Genomic DNA, 8,266 nt, shown 5'->3' with positions numbered 1-8,266 from the left:
TTTCTTATAAATTATTTAAATAGTAGTTTAATGCAGATTAGAATATATATATATATATATATATATATTATATATATATATATATATATATATATATATATATATATATATATATATATATATATATGAATATTTGATGACAAAACATTTAAATAAAAATGACAAAATACTGCATATTCTCCTTGTTAATAAAAATAAAATTGACACATCATTTTAAGAATTTAAACCACTACATAACATGATTCCTTTAAACAATTTTTCTAAGTCAATAATTTTATATGCAGTACATCACATGATAAATTCTCAAGTTCAGATTGTCTGATTACACGCACATAATTAGCAGCAGCAGTTCAGGTGACAGAGCCTGGGCCATGTAATCCAAAGATCACAATTTGGATATTCATCTAGGCCAATCCAGGTCAGGTGACAGAGCATGGGCCATGTAATTCAAAGATCACAATTTGGATACTCATCCAGGCCAATCCAGGTCAGGTGACAGCATGGGCCATGTAATCCAAAGATCACAATTTGGATTCTCTTCCAGGCCAATCCAGGTCAGGTGACAGCCTGGGCCATGTAATCCAAAGATCACAATTTGGATACTCTTCCAGGCCAATCCAGGTCAGGTGACAGCCTGGGCCATGTAATCCAAAGATCACCATTTGGATATTCATCTAGGCCAATCCAGGTCAGGTGACAGAGCATAGGCCATGTAATCCAAAGATCACAATTAGGATACTCATCCAGGCCAATCCAGGTCAGGTGACAGAGCATGGGCCACATAATAAAAAGATCACAATTTGGATACTCATCCAGGCCAATCCAGGTCAGGTGACAGCATGGGCCATGTAATCCAAAGATCACAATTTGGATACTCTTCCAGACCAATCCAGGTCAGGTGACAGCCTGGGCCATGTAATCCAAAGATCACAATTAGGATACTCTTCCAGGCCAATCCAGGTCAGGTGACAGCCTGGGCCATGTAATCCAAAGATCACCATTTGGATATTCATCTAGGCCAATCCAGGTCAGGTGACAGAGCCTGGGCCATGTAATCCAAAGATCACAATTTGGATACTCATCTAGGCCAATCCAGGTCAGGTGACAGAGCATGGGCCATGTAATTCAAAGATCACAATTTGGATACTCATCCAAGCCAATCCAGGTCAGGTGACAGAGCATGGGCCACATAATAAAAAGATCACAATTTGGATACTCATCCAGGCCAATCCAGGTCAGGTGACAGCATGGGCCATGTAATCCAAAGATCACAATTTGGATACTCTTCCAGGCCAATCCAGGTCAGGTGACAGCCTGGGCCATGTAATCCAAAGATCACCATTTGGATATTCATCTAGGCCAATCCAGGTCAGGTGACAGAGCATGGGCCATGTAATCTAAAGATCACAATTTGGATACTCATCATCCAGGCCACTCCAGGTTAAGTGACAAAGCCTGGGCCATGTAATCCAAAGATCACCATTTGGATACTCATCTAGGCCAATCCAGGCGAGGTGACTGAGCCTGGGCCATGTAATCCAAAGATCACAATTTGGATACTCATCCAGGCCAATCCAGGCGAGGTGACTGAGCCTGGGCCATGTAATCCAAAGATCACAATTTGGATATTCATCCAGGCCAATCCAGGTCAGGTGACAAAGCCTGGGCCATGTAATCCAAAGATCACAATTTGGATACTCATCATCCAGGCCAATCCAGGTCAGGTGACACAGCCTGGGCCATGTAATCCAAAGATCACAATTTGGATACTCATCCAGGCCAATCCAGGTCAGGTGACTGAGCCTAGGCCATGTAATCCAAAGATCACAATTCATCCAGGACAACCCTTATAAGCTACCTGTGTGTCCTAGAGAAAAAAAGCACTTTGCTCATATTTCGTTAGAATGATAAAACCCGTAATGTATTCAAAGTTCCTTGGGAACTGTTCCCTTATATTGCCATCTGGTAGAGTACACCTTCAACTCAAGTGCTATATAGACCAAAAAAATATTTGATACCAAATTTAAATTATACTCTTAAAATTACCCCATAAACCAAACCTCAGTTGAAATGTGGAATTATAATTTATCTGCTAACTTGCTGCCATTCAGAAACAGGTTAGTTATGATTAACAGGTAATGTAGTGGTCAGATCTGTGAGACAAGGACCCATAAAATGTTCCAAGGGCACGTAAGGTTGAAAGAGCACTTGATGTACACCATCACAGATTAGGGTATAAATTAGGCTGATCTTAAGTCTTTGCATCATCCAAAAGAGCTGCTTTTATGATTAATTATATTAACAACTAATGCTTGTAGGCAAGCCATTTGAGAAATACTCTTTATGTGCTGATCATCTAATTGGTATTGATGCTTTTCATTTTGTATACATGACGTATAGAACAGTGTTCGCATTTTTTTTCTTCAATCAAATCTCGGGGCTTTGTTAATTATGCATGTGAACTCTGAAAGCAAATATCCACTGGATTTTTAAATTCTGGTCAGAGACAGTGCCAGCTACAATCAGGAAGTGCTTGCTTTCAAGTTGCCAGCTTCCCAATTAAAGATAACATTAGTAAGGACGACGATGAGGACAATATTCCGTTGGCAAGATAGTCTCATGAATTATGACTGGACACTGACCCCAAGTCCCTATATAATTTTGACAATGATGTTCCTGTTGAAGATAACTCTGAAGACTGGGAGACTGAATTTGTGGTTTTGTGAAACCTATTAGGCTGCTGATGATAGCGGTGAATATGATAATGACAATGAATGTTCTAAAACACCTGGCAGACATATGATATACCATTAAATTTCAGATCTTATAAAGAGATTACAAGACTTCATGATTGCTAAGGATGACAGTTATTTGACTATAACACAAGAAATGGAGTCATTAACACACGCTACATTTGCTAAAGAACACAGAAAAACATACAATTTTCCATACCTTCTTCAAGACAGACTCTTGAACTGTGAACAGTATGAATTATACAGAGTATTTAAACATGGTGGAATATCATTCATAATTCCAATGGACTTTTAGTAAAGTTAAAAAAGCACTGTATTTCATTCCTCAGAAATTTCATGTGATGAGGACTATTTTTCTATGCGGAGGGACTGTATTTCTTCATTTTCAGCAGCAACATACAATATTCAGCTATTTCTTAATTAAATGCATGTACAAGTATTTAAAAGAAATAATATTTTTAAAAAGCATGTTTTTTTTTGTGCACTTTTACATACAGATAGACATTGATCCTCTCATAAATGCATTTCTCTCTTTCGCTCTCTCTCTCTCTTTCTCATCACATAATTGCATAGAAAGAAACCTTTTATCATATTTGCTAAACCTCAGTAAACCAAAAAGATTGGGTCCCAAGGGTTTTTGGTTTTGTGGGGTTTCTTTGTATTATAAGAGAACACTTCTCTCAGAAAAAAAGACAATTATACCTCAATATAGGTGTCTTGAACTAATCCACATGACATGGGTCAACTCATAGTGCCATATGAGGAAAGAAGAAACTAAAATTATATTTAAAAAAAAAAAACAAAACAAATATGACCTGAAAAATGCTGCATGAAATTAATGCATGACATAAAATGTGATTAACATCAAAATACACAATATCCTATGCATACAAAATTTTTATCTTTATCACAGTATGGTTACCAATTTGAATTTAGTTTCATATTTTAAAAACATAACTACATATGTAAAACAAAACTCCAAATTCAACAAATATATTATAAACGGATAAATGATTCAGATGCATTGGGTCTTACAATATATATAAATACTACACAAATTTTAGAAATATAGTAGAAATGACCGAAGATTTGTAATAAGACAAATTGCAACATGAATGGCACAGTATATGCCCATGTTTATTAGTCCTCTATGCAGGCTCTAGTCTTACAGTGGAAATTACTTGCCAAATTGTCTCATTGACTCAGACCTTTGGACAATAAATGCAATCTTGAACCAAATTAAATGTACAGAAACCATTACTGTATTGGACTTACCTCTGACCTTTAGACACTAGAATATATTGGTTTCTCTATTAACTAAGTGCATGCCATCAACAAATTGTCAAAGAACTTACACTTTAACAAAAATTATTCTGCAAAACAAATTTTTCTTTGAACTACAATGACTCTGACTTAGACCTTTTAATATCAAAACATGCAATAGGCCTCTTCCATACCTTAAGTGTCAGCCCTCCTCAAACTTTAGTCATTTTTCTTCTCTCCATCACAGCATTTGTCATATTTTATCCCACAAATAAACTTCTTCCACACCCTACGTTCAAGCTACCCACAACATTTTGTCATTTATAAAAACATTATTGTACAGAATCCATTTCGCAATGATCTTGGCCTTTACTGTTTTGACCCCCAGATCAAAAGGCTTCTTCCTATCACCATGACCTTTGACCTTTTGACTCCAAAATCAATATTGCTTACCCTGATTACAAACCATCCACAAAGTCTAGTCAGTATAAATGGTAGAGAACTTAATTATGGTGCAGAAAACAAAAATGGCAGTATATGGATGGACTGACAGACAATCAAACATATAAACACTGTAGGATTTAATGACACATCAACACAATACTGGCTATATGATGCTGTTTACAAGTTTTTGAAAAATGTAAACAGGAAAAAATTACACAAAAAGTTATCAAAATTTAACCCTTCTAAATAAACATAAACTTGATGTACTACATGATAAAAGATGCAAGGTAAAGATGTTAAAATTCTGCAAAATGTATATACAATAAAAGACGGGTAAAACAATACATAACCCTTAAAATACAGGGTTTACATTTTTGTTATACAAACAGTATTCCCTTGAAAGTCAAAGATTTCATCTGACATTATATCATCATAAAGTGTGGATCAAAAACTTTTGTACCACTGAGTAAGGTAATACAGTCAATAAAAATATGTTCCACCAATAATGGACACTGGCCTATCCATCACCCTAATGACAATATGATAAGGCCATCAACAGGACAGAACACTTTTTCCACTCTGCTTTATCAGCCTATCTATTACCCTAATGACAATATGATAAGGCCATCAGGAGGACAGAATACGTTTTTCACACTGTTTTATCAGCCTATCCATTACCTTAATGACAATATGATAAGGCCATCAGGAGGACAGAATACGTTTTTCACACTGCTTTATCAGCCTATCCATTACGTTAATGACAATATGATAAGGCCATCAACAGGACAGAACACTTTTTCCACTCTGCTTTATCAGCCTATCTATTACCCTAATGACAATATGATAAGGCCATCAGGAGGACAGAATACGTTTTTCACACTGCTTTATCAGCCTATCCATTACCTTAATGACAATATGATAAGGCCATCAACAGGACAGAACACTTTTTCCACTCTGCTTTATCAGCCGATCTATTACCCTAATGACAATATGATAAGGCCATCAGGAGGACAGAATACGTTTTTCACACTGCTTTATCAGCCTATCCATTACCCTAATGACAATATGATAAGGCCATCAACAGGACAGAATACTTTTTCCACACTGTTTTATCAGCCTATCCATTATCCTAATATCAATGTTACTAGGGTATCAGCAGAACAGAATACCTTTCCAAGCATTATTAACAAAATCATGCTTCTATCAAATTTGGGATATTAACTGGCTGTAAAATTATCGGTTTTGCAACCCTTTCTACATACGTCAATACATGGCAACAACGGGAGGGTGATTTGATTCATCTTACCTGAATAAATGAAAAGCATGCAGGGTTCATAGCAACAGATGCCTTATTACTTTTCTTTTTTTCCCTTGGTCTTTGTCAAAAATTAAACTCTAATTAACAAAGTGGGTGAATTCATAAACTGGATTACAATCACATCTAGGAAGTTATCTACATGTTTTGCTATATAGTCCAAAAAAAGATAAATCTGATAATTTGAAAAGACTGTTACAAAATAAAGGCAAAATGCCACAACAGAAAGTTTCAGAAACAAAATCGGATGTCCTTTTTCCACTCGTGTTTGTAATAAACTATTTTATCTAGGACAAATTTTCCAAGTTTGAATATAAATTTTGTAAGATAACATGCTTAGCAATGAAAATAACAATGAATAGGTTTGGAGAACCAATATCTACAAATAGACACGTAAATTTAACAGTTGAACAACATAGTTATCAATCCAATTCATGATTTATATTAAAGGACAAAAAGATATTATCACACACACATATAATATATATATATATATATATATATATATATATATATATATATATATATATATATATATATAAAGAAATGCAATAATATCACATGTATAAATTAATTATATGTTCATAATACATAACATTAGATTACTGTACATGTCAGTACAAAAACTGAATGGTTACCATGAAGTAGATCTCTCTATGAAACACAGTTCAACCTTTTCTGAAAACAGGATTTATCCTTTTTAAAACTAATAACAAAGGACTTGAAGAATATAGTCCTTGAGATCTTCAACACTGTGCATTTGTTATTTTGTGTTTCACTGTAATATCAATCAACATATAATGAAGCAAACAGCTCATCAAATTTGGAATATTTGCTTTTTCACTGTGTGTCCTCCTACCACAGAGGTTAAATTAATGATCACTGTTATAATGTCACTGAAAAAGGTATTCATAATTTTCAGCATGCTCCAAGGAATATCAAGTTGTTCATAATATTCTTTTTCATAGGACACAACAAAAACTGCAAGTCCAAAACATAACATGACCAATTAAAGCAAGGTAAAGTAAGTTATGACATCTGGGAAATACCTTTATAGCCAAAGAATTTACAAAAAGCCATGCCTTCTCAGGGATATTATTGACCAAAAACTTATAAAATGAATGATGCTTTAAGATTGAATTTTTGTACCAGGCTGTCACAAACATGTGATACAACACTATAGATACAACTCTGCCAATGGTAGTATGGATGGACTGCAAAGCTTTGCTTTGTTAAATAGTGTAGTACTTTTTATGATGCCTCTTACGCGTCAAGTTACATCACTGCAGTAACAGATCTAAGAAACTAAGCTAAATCCAACTGTTACACAAATCAATGAAGCTTGAAAAATTGGCCACAGTGACTTTGCTTTGACTGAAGAGTGCAGTATATTTGATAAAGCATCTACAAACCAAGTCATATGACTCTGCAAGCAAAGAGATAAGAACCAGAGAAAATGAGTTGAAAATGATGGCTGACACAAAGTAACTGGTGGAAAATATAACTCACAGAGACCTAATTTTGACTGAAGATGGTAGTTCTCATATTAAAGCTTCATCCCATGTAACATGGCTCTGAAATCAACAGTGTCAAAAACTGAGCTACATGCAAACATAAATCAAGAAAAACGGAGCTTAAAGCAAGTACAAATATGAACATAACATGCAGGTTAGTGACCTAGTTTGCAAATCTGTGGCATCCATCATTAAACATCTGCATACCAAGTCATATGACTCTACAAGAAACAGTTTATGAGACAATGACCAGAACACAAACATTAACCAAGAGAAAGTGAGCTTAACATTTAGGTAGGCAGAAAAACACTGAAGATATTCACCATGACTAATCTTCACTGATGGATGTAATGCACATAATGAAACATTTATATGCCATTTCATGTGACTATAAGATATGGTTTGGAAAAAGAAAGAAATATCAACACCTAAATGCAAATGCTAATGTGAGCACTGACAGCATACAAATAGATAAGTCACAAAGATGGACAGATATCATCAATCCATTTGCCAAAGCTGTACTGAATTCTAATAAAAACCTGACCCCCTGAAATACAAAGGAATCTACATAAAGTGCTCTGGCTGTGGAAAGACTATTGTGTCACTTGACAACAAGTTTTGAAATACCATATATATATATATATATATATATATATATATATATATATATATATATATATATATATATGGGATAGAAATACATAAAAATCAATGACAAATTAAATATATTCACAGTGACTAATTTGCACTGATGGCTGTAATACTCTTGACAAAGCATTTACATACCATGTCAAATGACCCTACAAGATGTAGTGTGCTCAAAAATTAAAAATGACCTAAACAGCAATATCTAAAGGTGAACCCTAACCACAGTGCTGACATCATACAGAGACAGATGAACAGACATCAATAATACATAAGCCAAAACTTCTTTGCATTATGATCAAATACTGATACCCTGAAAAAGGAATCTACAA

This window comes from Sinohyriopsis cumingii, chromosome 14 (assembly GCF_028554795.1).
Source record: "Sinohyriopsis cumingii isolate HCF-2022 chromosome 14, ASM2855479v2, whole genome shotgun sequence".
Classification (NCBI taxonomy): domain Eukaryota; kingdom Metazoa; phylum Mollusca; class Bivalvia; order Unionida; family Unionidae; genus Sinohyriopsis; species Sinohyriopsis cumingii.
This window is presented reverse-complemented; position numbering follows the sequence as displayed.